Source organism: Hibiscus syriacus, unplaced genomic scaffold (genome assembly GCF_006381635.1).
Source record: "Hibiscus syriacus cultivar Baekdansim isolate YM2019G1 unplaced genomic scaffold, ASM638163v2 tig00111057_pilon, whole genome shotgun sequence".
In the NCBI taxonomy this organism is placed as follows: Eukaryota; Viridiplantae; Streptophyta; class Magnoliopsida; order Malvales; family Malvaceae; genus Hibiscus; species Hibiscus syriacus.
The window spans coordinates 155,416-171,114 of NW_024062965.1; the positions used below are offsets into that span (position 1 = coordinate 155,416).

At 35.0% G+C, this 15,699-nt stretch overlaps 2 pseudogenes; both read left to right on the forward strand.

The window, feature by feature from the left end:
* The first annotated feature begins 2,808 nt into the window (after window positions 1-2,808).
* On the forward strand, window positions 2,809-5,615 carry LOC120151424 (annotated as a pseudogene).
* LOC120151444 lies at window positions 5,406-8,266 on the forward strand (annotated as a pseudogene).
* The last annotated feature ends 7,433 nt before the right edge of the window (window positions 8,267-15,699 follow it).

Sequence of the window (15,699 nt, forward strand, 5' to 3'; positions counted from 1 at the left end):
GACTGCCAACAATGCAAACCATGATTGAATCAATTACCTAATTTACATATGGGCAGAAGTGATTTCCCTTTCTTCCGAAACTGATCCGCTTCAGCTTTTGTCAATCCTTCTGGAGCTTCTTGGATAAGTTTCGGATAGACTGGAGTAGTAACTGGTTTCCAAAGCATCACTGGGTACTGTGGACGAGTACAATAGTTGTAGTTTCATCCCCGGAAAAGATAAACAACACCACCAACTCGGTGAATGATTCCCCCCCCCCAAGTTTTTTCCTGACGTTAAGAATAAACTTGAGAGAGAAGGAAATAAGAGGCTTGTCTATTTTCCTATGTAAGAAATGTGAAATGTCCATTCAAATATAAAAGGCAATTTTTTTAAAAGGACACATAAACAGATTGAATAAACATTGCACTTAAACGCTACAGTCATATAAACACATCTTGTAACAAAAGCCGGATGCCAACTTACTTCCTGAGAGCTTTGTTTGTTGAAGTGAATACCAGATCTGGGGATATAAGAAACTAACTGGCTAACAGAACATGTTTCTCCTTCAACAGCGCAATCAATCAAAATATACTGAATCTACATTCTCAAAGGAGAAAGTGTGGGTCGTGCACCCTCTAAAATCACAGAAAGAGAGAAATTCAACTTCTAAACCAATTCGTAAGGGGTCTTACACTTCACAAAACCAATGTTTTTCTAAACAAGCATGCAAGAAATATTATCTAGGGTTCAAATAAATAAACGAACTTACCACTTCATACTGAAAAAAGTGTTATTGCAATTTTTATTAGAAGGCTCTCCTACTCCACTTTTAAATAATTTATCAAGAGCTCCCTTTTGTGATTCTATTAACTCATCTCTTTGTTTTTTTTCTTTTTCCACTACTAGACAAATGTTTTTTTAGGTAACATTATATAACAATGCAACTAATGTAGAAAAGAACAATAACACCTGTAAATGAGAAGATCCTTGATTGAAGTACTTATATACCAAATTCGCAACACCGTAATGACTAAACTTAGAAGGAAGATGAAGAATATGCATATCCACGTTTGACATTTCATATCCAAAATTTATGAAACAAGAAAAAGAGAATAAATTTATTTAGAATTTAGAAATATCTAAAAATAAAAATAAAAAGAATATGGAAACATGAACTTACTTAGGATTTTAAAAAAATCTTCAATGACCACAATTGATGATAAGTAATTGTAATTTTGTGTTTGTGAATTGTGAGAAATATGAGAAATTGAGAATAATAATTTTCAAATGAATTTTGATATATGAAAGAAAAAAAGAAAAAAGTTAATTTTACTTCAATTTCTCCTCTCATTTATAGGGAATAAAAAGTAACCGTTGATAAATATTATGAATTTGAATGCCGGTAAGATTTTTTTTTGAATTTTGATAACAAATAACTGTTTTTTAACGTTATTTTTCATATTTTAATTAACAAATTACGAGCAATTAAAATTAATGCATTAATGTAACCCAAAAAAATAATGCATTAATATTTGTGGGCCCTGGGTTGCAATATTCTTAATTTAATTTTACTCTTAATAACAATATAATAAGAAATGTAGAGTCCATTAACAAATCGATGAATTATTTATTTAATAAATTATTAAAGTATGTTAAATTAATATGAATTAGAATTATGGGTCTGGGCGGGTGCCCCTCTTGCCCCGGCAGCCATTGCATTAACCTGCTAGTATCGAGCGAGATATATTGTGTGCGCTCGGTAGAGAATCTAGAAATTTATAAATGGGGTCCAAAATTTTAATTTTTTTTTTCTGAAAAAAATGGGTGAAATTTTTTTTATTTTTTTTCATTTTTCTTTAACATATTATACTAAATTTTACTTTTTTTTCTTAAATAATGAGAATGCATTTAACCCCTAGAGATCTTAGTGCATCCGCCCCTGTGTGCGCATATGGCATACCCGGATTTTCGACTCGAAGCTCAATGCGACGTGAAATGATATAATTATTCTCATATTGACGTTAATTCTGAGTTATCTTAAACTATACAAATGATGGGACTCGGGAACTTACTTTGCCATTGCTTCATCTTTGTATTTTCTTTGAGGAATTGTATCTGTTAAGTGGGTTTCTGCAATAGAAGTAGTTGCATTTGAACCTTGAAGATTGGAATAATATAACATGTTATAATGGGCAAGTTGGCATTTTGTTCTTTTTGTTATTGGGTCGGTCGTTCGATGTGACTGTGTTTTTGGACTTTTATCACAAGCAAAGAACAAAGGTCCTCGCTTTCGTATTATCACTATCGACCAGATCTTAAGGTAAAGTTGCAATCCAATCGCAATATTGTATTCAAAGTGAAATGGAGTATACGCCATCTCATCAACCCACATACATAGAAATCCAAGATGTATCTAAAAGATACGCACAACATTACAGGACGTGCCACGTTTATTGTATGATGTGTTTTGTAGAAGGCGTTTTTTAAATATATATATATATAAATTTTATAAAAAAATAATAAGCATACGTACTACATTATAAAAATCAGTATGATGGAAACATGTATGAATTAGATCGAACGGTGATGAATTAATCTTATCTTCAATTATTTTATAAATAAGTACTTAAAATATTATATTTAAATTGGGCATAATTGACAGATTCTTGTGTTCTCCCTCGACAAGTCGAACTATAAATACAAATTTGGTCGAGTTTGGTGGAGAGAAAAACAGCCCGTCCTGACGGGTAGCCATAGTCCATAGATTCTGGTTCGCATTTTGTCGATAGCTACCAAGTATTTTGTGTCGCTGGCAACGTGATCGAAATGCTACACGATCAATGCGGTCTAAGTAGATTTCTAGCTGCAGTCCGTACTTTAACAATCTTAGCACCGCCTAATTGCAAGACCTTTGCATCCTACCGTTATCCAAACCCTCACCTGGGTGTCTATTACAATAATGAAAGAATTAACAAATTAATCAAAGGCAGGCGTATCGACGATGCCCAAAACCTTTTCGATCAAATGTCTGCAAGAGATAGCATTACATATAACCTGCTGATTTCTGGGCACGGTCGATATGGGAATCCGAAGCAAGCACTGTATCTTTATAAGGAAATGGTATCACAAGGAATCAAAGAAACTGGACCCACGTTTCCTTCTGTGATTACTGTTTGTGGGAATGAGGGATTTTATACAGAAGGTATTCAAGTTATTTGCAGAGTGATTTCACTTGGGTTTGGATTCAATTTGTTTATTGGGAGCTCACTCGTCAATTTTTATCTTCGTATGGGATTTGTTGATGTGGTTTGGAAGTTGTTCGACCAATTGCCTGAATGAAATTTAGCTGTATGGAATTTGATGTTAAACGGGTTTTGGAGCTTGGTAAACTAGAGGAGTTATTTTTGTTGCTCGGCCAAATGAAATGGGAGGGTGTCGGGCCAAATGGACTTAGTTTTTGTTATTTGATTCGTGCTTGTTGTAATGGGAGGTTTATTGATGAAGGAAAGCAGCTGCATTGTCATGTGATTAAGGCTGGATGGGTGGAATGCAATGATTTTGTTGCCAATGCTTTGGTGGACTTTTATTCTGCTTGTGGGAATTTCATTGATGCTAGGAAAGCGTTTTTGTTAATTTCGGTTGAAGACGTGATTTCATGGAACTCTATCATTTCTGTATATGCCGAAAACGATCTGTTGTGTGATGCTATTGAGTTATTTTGTAGGATGCATTTCTGGGATAAAAACCTTCGATTCGTTCCTTTTTGGGGTTCTTGAATTTATCCAGTAGAAGAGGGTATATTCTGCTAGGGAGGCAAATCCACTGTTTTATAACAAAAGCAGGTATTGATTCAGGGAGTGTTCATATTCAGTCCGCGTTAATTGATATGTATGGGAAATGTGGTGACATTGAAAGCTCTCAGTCTGTATATGGGAGTGCTTCTAAGAGAACTTTGGAGTGTTGTAACTCATTAATAACCTCCTTGTTGCACTGTGGTATAACTGATGATGTGTTTGAGATGTTTGGTTTGATGATTGATGAAGGAATTAAGATTGATGAGGTTACTCTTTCTACGACCCTAAAAGCATTGTCCCTGTCTACTTGGGCGAGTTTGGACAGCTGCAGACTGTTGCACTGTTGTGCTATAAAATCCGCTTACGAATCTGATGTCGCAGTTTCATGTTCTCTTATTGATGCGTACTCAAGATGGACATTTTGAACTCTCCCGCAATGTTTTTGAAATACTTCCTTCCCCGAACATCTTCTGCTTCGCATCTATAATCAATGGATATGCCCGTAATGGTTTGGGCAGTGAAAGTGTCCGCCTGTTGGAAATAATGATTTGGGAGGGCCTAGTACCTGATAAGGTGACATTCTTATGTGTTTTAAATGGGTGCAACCATGCAGGATTGGTTGAAGAAGGAAAGTTTGTGTTTAACTTAATAAAATCTTATGGCATTTTCCCAGAACGGAAGCATTTTTCGTGTATGATAGATCTTTTAGGCCGTGCAGGTCTTGTGTGTGAAGCGGAGGAGTTACTGCAACAAGCACCAGGAGGGGGTGATTCTGTAATGTGGAGCTCATTGCTGCGGAGTTGTAGAGTCCGCAAGAATGAAATAGTGGGTAAAAGAGCGGCAAAAGTCTTGATGGAGCTTGGTCAGGAAGATTTTGCCATTTATTTGCAAGTGTCAAATTTTTATTCTGAAGTTGGGGAATTTGAAGCCTCGTTACGAATTAGAGAACTTGCTATGGCTAAAAAGGTGATGAGGGAGATTGGTCACAGTTCAGTTGAGGTGAAAACTTACCGTTAACATCCATTTCTTATACGGATAAAACTTGAAACCGAAACCTGTTTGTGGAATCTTCAGAAAAATGCTTGATGGTCTGTTCCACCTTTATTTCCATGAGCGGAAATCTGTTTGTGAAATCTTCATCTTCTACTTAAATCTTCTAAAGAGAAGTTGCTTTAGCATGAAGCCCTTGGCTTGTAACTGTAAAAGGACCTGTTTCCCCTTGATTTGCTCATTCAAATTCCTTTTGAAAGTATTTATTGCCCCACAGGTTATCCATGCACGCATGTATGGTATTTTTTCATGTTGCAGTTTATAAAATTGAGTTTAGAGAATATATATATATATATATTATACTTCCCTTTGTTGATTCATTTATCCACTTCCATGAGAGATCTAATGAGATATACTATACATAATCCATGGACATTTTGATTGGTCAATTGTTGCCTACTGGTTGAAGAGTAAAGCAAACAACTTAAAAATACATTTAACCTTGTACTTCAAGTGTGGTCATGTAGAAAATGTAGCACCTTCATCTACTTTTAAGCTAAGCCATGTAGCCCACAAAGCTTTTCTTTTCAAAAACTAATCTGCATATATAAATCAAATCTGTGTCTTTTGGATTTATTCAACTCAATCAATCTTCCAAATAAACAGAAAAGAACAATGGATAAATTGTTTCTGGTTTCCTTCCTTGGTTTGCTGATAACGGCATATGCAGTTTCTGGAAACATGTTATATGACAACTTTAACATACTTGAAGAGTTGAAAACCTCGACATAAGAGAAGAAGATGCAGAGCTTTTTGAAGACCCATTTTGGATAAGTGAACGCGGTGGCAAGGTTCTTGTGAATGTGGATAGCTTTGGTGCAGTTGGAGATGGGGTTTCTGATGACACCGAGGTTTTTCTTGAGAATTTCTTTTTAATCCCTTGCAATTTACCTTGATGGTTCTTTTAAGACACGTTAATATAGCAGGTTCTACCGATAAAGACTGCTCGGCAGTAATCAGCACTCTTAGTTTCCATTGGCTTTTGAGATGCGATACTTCTTCAGGATTAGGAAGATAGTTAGCTGCAAATATTATTTTTTGACCAACTTAAGCATTTGATCTGATCTAGAAATTTAAATGTTTTGTGTATTACTGTTAGATGAAATAAGTTTTCCTTGTCATCAAAATAATTGATACACTAGAATTTTATCTTTGTTCAATATTTTCATCACAGGCCTTTAGAAAAGCATGGAACACATCATGCTCTACTCCAAAATCAGTCTTCTTGGTTCCTCCTGGACGCCGCTACATAGTTAATGCTACTAAATTTCAGGGGCCATGTGCAGATAGGCTGGTTGTTCAGGTAATACAATGTACATTACAGATTAATTAACTGCAAATATAAATTTTATATTGGCATTAATTTTAACCTTAGTTTCTGTAGTTTTTTCTACTTACTATATCAATCATTATTGATATTATTCAGATTGATGGAACAATAGTGGCACCAGATGAACCTAATGACTGGGACCCGAATCTTTCACGACTCTGGCTTGATTTTTCTAAGCTGAAGGGAGTAGTTTTCCAAGGAAATGGAGTTATTGATGGCTCCGGAAGCAAATGGTGGGCATCTTCATGCAAAAAGAACAAGTCAAATGTAGTTCCTTAGTATTCTCTCTACAAAATTTTCCATTAAGTTACAAATCAAACAAATAGAAGATTCACATGTTTTTTTCTTCCGTCTGTTTTTACTTTGGCAGCCTTGCAGAGGGGCACCAACTGTAAGGATCCTTCTCCACAACTATGCTACTCATGCTTCCAATAAGCAGCACACCAAATTTGAACTATCAAATGTATCTCGAATTAGATTTAACATATGAGTTTGTTGCAGGCACTGACTATAGATTCAAGCTCATCTGTTAAGGTAAAGGGTCTTACTATTCAGAACAGCCAACAGATGAATTTCGTCATTTCCAGGTGTGATTCGGTTCGAGTATCTGAAGTACAAGTCTCCTGCCCAGGAGATAGTCCAAACACCGATGGGATCCACATCACTGGATCAACTAATGTCATTCTTCAAGACTCCAAAATTGGAACAGGTTGTTAAACATTGTCTTTTGTCTTTCCTTGCACCGTTTTGTTGTGAAGAACATAACAACTCTAAATAAAGCTCGAAAGAATAACTTATAGAAATGACTATACAAACTATTACATGCCTGCATACTGACTGGTTTACAATGGTGGCTGTGTATATGAAATTCAGGGGATGATTGCATCTCCATTGTTAACGCTTCATCTGCTATCAAGATGAAGAGAATATATTGTGGACCAGGACACGGTGTCAGGTGCGTTCCAAACCTCGTGTTAGGTTCTATAAATAATGGCTAATCTACTCAGGAGAGATGATTTTTGTTACAATTCGATCCCATACAGTACAAACTGATTGTAGTATGTTTTTCTTCTTTCTTTCATTTTTAATATTTTATCTTTGGTGCTAAACTCGCAACATAGCATTGGAAGCCTTGGGAAGGATAATTCGACTGCCATTGTCACAAAGGTGGTCTTGGATACAGCATTGCTCAGGGAAACTACAAACGGTGTCAGGATTAAAACTTGGCAGGTATGTTCTTTTCTTCATATTTTTCTCTAAAAATTTGATTACGGAAGTTGCATTTAGAGCCACTCAGGTCCATTTCTTTGAGAATGACGTGTGTTCTTGTGTTTCTTATATGAAGGGTGGTTCTGGTTATGTACGTGGGGTGCGTTTCGAAAATGTGAGGATGGAAGATGTTGCCAACCCCATCATTATTGATCAGTTCTACTGCGATTCACCGAAAACCTGCCAAAACCAGGTGCATTATCCAAGTTATTTTTAGTCATATCTAAATTATTCACCAGTCTTTATATCGAATTTGTGTCCTGCTTCTTGCAGGACTCTCTGAGTCAATGAGAACACTGATCACATGAATTCTTGTTCTCGTTTTCTTTTATTATTTAGACATCAGCAGTGCAAATAAGCCAGATTATGTACCGGAACATTAGCGGGACAACGAAAAGCAAGGAAGCAATGAAGTTCGCCTGCAGCGATGCCACTCCCTGTAGCAATATAGTCCTCAGCAATATAAACTTAGAGAAGAAGGATGGCACTGTGGAGACCTACTGCAACTCTGCTCAAGGCTTTGGCACTGGGATTGTTCATCCATCAGCAGACTGCCTAAATTCCCACGACAAAGGCTACATTCTCGTCGATCATAACGAACAAAATGCCGAGCTTGCTGAACACACCAGAGATCGTATTATTCACACTGAACTCTAAGTTCCCCATATAGACATATCAATAACAATGCTCATAGTAATTACTACATAAATTAGAGCACCAGAGGTCCGAGAGGAGGTTTGAGGCACAAGTCTAAATTTTTATGGGAAATTGCGGATGTAATTGGTGTTATATTCATAATCAATTTCGTGAGACTACTCTTTCAAGAGGGTCCATTTCTTAACTTTCAACTCATGTTGCTCGAGTGAATATCGGATACGAATATCGTTTGCAGCCATTTCGACCATGTTATGTGTTTGGTACCCGGTTTCGGTGTTCGAAAATACAACAGAAAACATGATGTGGCTCTAAAGAGATCGGACTTGGTGCTTGAAATAGATGAAGATGCAAGGACAATCAGGGACCACTGACATTCAGATCGCCATCGGTTCATTTTCAAATAGAAAAGATTAACTGAGAATCATAACAATAAAATTCCAAGAAAAATATATATTAATATTAGTTGGTTGGCCTGAAGAACCAACTTATAAAAAAGTTTGGTGGTCCACCCATTGAACTCCATGGGCAAAGAATAAATAAAAAATTATTTTTATAACTAAAAAGAATCATTGATTTTGATTTTGATTTTGATTTTTCATCCATGTTCTTGTGGTGCACAACTGTTTTCTATCACTATACATCAATGCTTACAAGGTTATGGCTAGTCACGAGAGGGTGCTCTATGAACAAATTATGTATGATACATATGTTTCCACACTTTCCTCCTCCTATCAACCTCACATTTAAGGTCACTCATGGAAGTCTGATGTGATGACTTCTTTTAAGGTCACATTTAGATGGTTTTGCAATAGAAATAAACTAGTGAACACAATATCAAGTTCGAGTTCAATTAGTAAGTTGTTTGATATTATTTAAAGAGAATTTAAGTCTTTATATATGTAGAAAGTTTCTGTTGAAAGAATCATTTATCAAAGTTGTGTGCAAGACGGGTCAATCTGAGTTAATCGAGACAAAATCCTACAAAAAGAAAGAACAATAATTTTTTTAAACTCGAGACCCGTAAAGATAATAATCCTCTCTTTAATTATTATTATTCTTATTTTGAAAAGATAATTATTAAAATTTCTTGATCGTGTGTCTTTCTAACCGTATGAATCAGCAAAAGAGAACCCATCTTTTACACTTACTCAAACCCATAATACAAATCTGAAACTTCACATGCACAATAACATTCCCCCGCACAACCATTAACATTTTTGCATTAACTACTGTAGTGTATACGAAAGTTTTTAATCAAAACCTATCAAACTTAAAATTCCATTCATATATATTTAATAAGTTTAAGTTTATATTTTAAAGTTCTATACTGAAACTACAATCCTATGATTAATATTCTAAAAAACATGCATTTTAAAAAGTATTTATAATCAACAATTTCTATAGCAGAAGGTTAAAAACCTTAAGTTAACACTTTTCTTATTTTCTAGGTTGTGGGTTAAAAAACATCTTACATAAAGAACTTTTACAAAATAATTAAAAATAAATGTTAAAATGAGAAATAAATTTTAAATATGTGATATTTAGATAAAAATTATATATACATTTTTAGTAAATTCTAAATCTAATTCTACATATAGGGGAGGGAAAATGAGGGTGTTATTATTTTAAAAACCTCATAAATTAATTTTTTTAGGACAAATACTCCCAAACTACGTACATCGTCCTACCTCGCGTTCTAAGAAAAACGAGTGAAGGCTTTGAGTTACACAAGGCATGAGGCTCACCCAACGTGGACACACTTTTCAGGGGATGCAATTTAATATTGGAATTAATGACCTCGCTTTACATAGAATGTGAGGTTCCAATATATTGAAACGTCCTGAGAAATTTATCGCGAGTGGTATTTCAAACACCTCGCGTTATACAATACACGAGGTATTTATTTATTTCTGAATTAAATTAAATCATTATATTTTACTGGATAATATATAAAATAACAAAAAAACTATATCGTTATAAATAGACAATACTAATTAAAATTAAAATTCAATATCTATGTAAAATGTTACAAAACAAAATTGCTTCACGCTTCCAAAAACAAGAATCATAACAAGTACATAGATTGTTATAGTCCATTTGTCGAACTTGGTGGTTTGAATTACACAGACAATTGGTAGGACAATTGCAGGCTTCAATTTGTTTTGGGAAGGCAATGTTGTGACGATGCCACAACATTAACCATAAAACCGAATTCATCTTCGCACGAATAACTTCTAAATTTATTTTCTTATAATTCACGAGATCGAGAGCTCTTATGATTCAAATTCCTTCATCCCTTAATTCACCCCAGAACACATTAGAATAAGGCCATAGACATATATGGCGTTGATATTACCTTGATCGACTGCTTTCTTCAAACAATGTAGACGAGACTCCGAATTTCTTCCACTAAATTAATTATACATGCTTTCTTTATATAAAGCTTCATGATTATTAGTAGCAAAGCATCTTTCATGAAATATTTTATTGGCTTGATTCCATGACATGACGTAGAAAATTCCATTGAAACGTTCTGAAAAATGTAATTATGATTCGCAGCTTCATAAAACTCCTGTAACTCAACTGTGTGTTGACGAAATCAACGATAGAATTAGAAGCCACATGTATAAGAATTTTTTATAACACTTTTCTCGAAAATAACTCCATAATATTAAATATATTTTCTTTGCCATTTTCTTTGAAATAGGTTTAGGAAATCTTCCAAAATGGGTCTCTATTTATAACATTCATCGCACCCATCCCGAAGCGAGGAATTGATGGACCTCGTGTTTCCAAAAATGTGAGGTACATTGAAAAGGCATGATGTTTTAAACTGAATAGTATCCAATGTTCTAGAAAGGAACTCGCGTTACATAAGACGTGAGGTACGTTGGATTTGAATCGAATAAATCCAACATCACATAATTGACCTCACTGATTGTAAAACATGAGGCCATAAATTGTAAAATCTAGCCCATATCATTTTTCATGATATCCATGTTCGAGGCGTTATCCAAGCTAAAATGGATTGATAGACTCGTATGTTTAGCATTTCGGGAAGTTAATAAAAACATTTGTGTAATGTTTAAGCTTAGAGGCATAAAATTGCAACTTATCTTTTAATTGAAACATATGGACAGAAATACTAAATTGTAAGGGGGAACAAATCGCGTTTAAAATGCTTTCAAAGGAAAAAAAGTTGAAAACTAACGAACATATTTTTGTAAAAAACTTGTAGTGGTGTAAATAACTTGTAGTGGAGTAAACATCCAAAAATTAAGATTGAAAAATAATAATATGTACATTTTAATCTTAGCACATGAGACAAGTAGAAGTTACCACTATAATAGGATACCTTTTATACTAAATGGGTACCATCACGCCAGAGAGACCCAAAAGAAAACTTCGTCTTAGACTTGTGTTCTTGGCACCGTTAGTACAAAACGCAAAGAAAAAAAGCTCAAAAGCATTTCTCAATGGGTGTTCGTTTAAACCTAATTGATGGAGCAAGAAGTTTCTCGAGAGAACCAAACAGGAATCTAGATGCCACTAGAAGAGGATGTCTTGTGTTCTTGGTATCATCGGTACAAAATTTAAAGGAAAAAGCTCATCAATGTTTGAGAAGTATGGACGAACCTCACGTTGTGCAAATTCATCTTGACCACACAGCATAATATTACGATATATCCGATGTTGTAGAAACACTTATGGTGCCTATCTAAGTACATAGAATAAAATAATGCCACATGAAGAGGATGATTATTTTAAACTATAAGTTTTACGAGAAGGATCAATTACTTATGAAATAGTAAGAAGTTTTCGTGGAGATGGTTAGGTACGGTGGAACAAACAGAACTTAAATAGGCAAGAAACTCGAGCATGCATATGTGTGTATTAATGACGTGGTAGTGAACTCGTGCCTTACACAATGCGAGGTCATTTTATTTCACACTTCAAACTGCCACATCAAATAAGCTACTTCCACGTCAGGAATATATGCGAAACTCGTGTTATGCAAAAGCGACTTACCTGCCACGTCACATTAGGAATATTTGTAGGCCCATGTCCCTTCCACACCATGTCAAGAATCTATTCTACTGAAAAAAAACAAGACTTCCATTCGAATCCTTATTTCAAGCAAATGAAGTTAAACAAGAAAACCATACAAAACTGAAGTAAAGGAAAATATAAGGGAATTGATCAACAATTATTTTAATCGTAAGTTTATATGAAGCTTCTCGATTATTACATAGTTTAAAGTCATTACAATTTCGCTTACATTTTTTCTTCTCTTTGCATGATCATAGATATTTTCAAAACATGTCAAGAAGAGGAAGTGTTACTGTTTTGGTATACTATGATGGCAAAATGATGCGTGATGCATCTATCAACATTGTCTTTCAGTCCACACATACTGTGACGATAATGTTTTCGAAGAAATTAATGTATAATTTTTTTAAAGAAGTCAAGAACAATGTTCCACATGGTTGCGAGAAAAAAACTTGAACCGTTAAAGTATAAACTACCAAAGTTGTTGGAACTATTAACCTACTCAATATACAACATTGAGGATGATGGTGATGTGGACATGATGCTTGATTGCCACATGCAATATTCATTAGGAGGGCCACTTAAGCTATATGTAATTTTTTCTAATAATAATGATGCTATTAGTGTCCTAAATTAGAGACGAACATATTTTGACTTCGATCTTAATGTTCATAGTCCTACAACTAATTTACGTAATGACTTCAACTTATTAAGTATACAAAGTTGGGGCAATAACTTGGGTGTATCATCGTCTTCGATGCCAAGACATTCTTGCGCATCTAGCTTGGACTTTGACCTGAATCCGCCACAAACACAATGTGTAACGTACAATCCATATAGTAGTGGCATGGATGCATCTTCACAACAGGAAATGAGGTTGCAAGAACATGAAGCATTTAACTCATTCGACGATTTCTCAGCATCTATAGGGAGACATTTTTGTGTTGGTGTTGTCGCTTTCATCTTGGTAGTACAATTTGTGAGTGTTCTTGTGAGCGATCTTATGATCGACGCATAATTTCTACTCCCGTTATCCCTGCAATCGTTGAATTATTCTAGTTTGAGGGGGATATTTCTAATGAAGAATCAGTGAGGGAGATCGACTCTGATAGTGACGAGGTAGACACCTTTAATGAAGAACTAGATGACCTTGACATGCCAGTGGAAGCGAATGATGATAACATTCTACATGCTACACCTCATGTTTCTTATTACTAGCCACCATCCTATTTCACAACGGTTGATATGGAACCTTTTAACACTCCAAAATTTTTGTAACTCCCACAACTTGATTAATACAACCAACGTGGTGATGGTGAGCTCTATATTGGAATGAGGTTTAGTACAAAAGAACTCACTATGGTTGTCATTAAGAACTATACTATACGCTGCTTGGTTACGTCGACTATGAAACAAATATATGGGAGAAAGTACATGGCTAAATGTGTTCACAAATACGAGAGATGTAATTGGTTCGTGTATCACGCTTGAAGAGGATGAACAACCTATGGAAGTGTTAACCTTATAAAAAGTTTATATTTTATGCCTTTTTACTGAAGTTATTGAATGTTCTTAAGCCCATTTAGTTACATTTAGTTGGATATAGCTTATCCATTTGCATATGGTAGTTTTTATTGTATTATTTCATGCATTGTGAAATTTGTGCTACTTAAGAAGAGTTTGTTCCGATGTGATGATGTGCAGGTAACTTAAGGTGAACTGCCTGAAGAGGACGATTATGCTGTAATAAAAGGACCAACATTTCTAGGTGTACTAAACGAGGAAGATATTTATTGGTAGCAGCCCACATGTGACACCTTGCCAGTTGTTCCCCACACGTGAAGGGTATATTCCTTTAAGAATTAGGGCACAAATGAGAGTCTTCTTCGTCTTTGTGAAACTTCAAGGGGATGAATTTTGCTGGCCTTTGAGAGAAGCATCAACACTTGAGTTGGTTCACGACAATCCATGTCAGCTTTTGGCTTGAGAGTCTTCTTCGTCTTTGTTGCTTTTTACTTCTTCCATATTTGTTTCGAAATGGGTTGTATTAAACAAAAGATATTGTATTTTTCACCATCAACCAATAATATAGTTTCTTTGGCCATATTCCTAACTTCATGGCAAATTCTTAGTCTTAAGCAACATACGTGTGGAATTTGCCATTACTTTAGGAATACAGTATCCAAATGTGTTGCTTAAGACTAAGAATTTACTTTAGCAATAGGGTACAAAGGGGTATCCTATGATTCATTCCATTCATGTGAAGAATATGGCAGGCTGGCAAGTAGTCCAAAAAATGATAGCATGGCAGGGCATTCACGTGTGGTTGGACATCAAGACAACTTGATATTTTTGGACCTTATTGTCCAACCACATGTGAATGCCCTGCCATGCTATCATTTTTGGGGATTACTTGCCAGCTTGCCATATTCTTAACGTGAATGTAATAAATCATAGGGTACAAAGGGGTTTTTGGCTCAAAACCCTAGGAAATTCCCTAGTATAAATAGTTGATGATACCTTACATTTAAGAGAGCTTTTGGAGAGTGACCTAAGAAAAGGAAAAAAAAAGGAGAAAACTCATAAAACCTCAAATTTTCTTCATTTTCCCTTTTTTTCGTGGTGTCCTCTATAATCGAGTTTCAAAGGGGTAGCAAGCTAGGTCATTGAGAGAGGCTAGCCTACTAAGGCGGTTCATGGTAGTGGTTCTAAGTCACGACAACAACTCATGTTGGGATTCTTCTTCTTCTTTATGCTTTCATTTCAATATTTTAAGTGGTTTTGTACTATGATGATGATGGTTGAACTTAGCCTCGCCATGAACTAACTTATTTGGCACAAGTTTGCTTTGAATGATTTTTATTTTATTTTAATGAATGGTTGGATATTTTTATGTTTAAATGTTGATTTCCTCATTATTTATACTTTAAATGCTTAGAATTGTAAGAGATTTTGAGAGTTAGCCATTTTCTAAGTATATATGCTTAATATCGAGAGAGTTAGGCTATATTGATGTGAGCAAGCGGACTAAATCGAGATGGTAAGGTTATAATTCGCTTAAGAGATAAAGAGAGAGTTTCATCGACTAAGAGGGGTATGACGTAATCGATATGATTATGCTGTAGTTCATGCTGAGAGGTATTCCCGTAGCATTTTTTTGTCAGGCTCCTTACTAGAGATAGCTTAGGAGTACTAATAGCAAACCCTGTTGGGCAACATATTCATAGAACACATATACCATTCTAGACACAAAATATTAATTGTCGTAGCAAACCCAACCATTTATCCCTATAGAAGTTTGATTGTGTGAGGTTGTCAAGTCTTATTTTATTCTTTGAAGTTCAGTTTTATTTTGCTACAACATTCTTTTACTGTTTGCCTACACCTTTCATTTAATTAATTGCCACAACATTTCTATATTCAGACTCTCATACATACCATTTTGCCACAACATCCTTAATCAAATGTTCATACCATTATACATTTACTAGTGACAATCTTTTGCTATAGATTCATTATAAGTCCTACCAATCCATTTGGAGACGATACTCACTCACTACTATATTA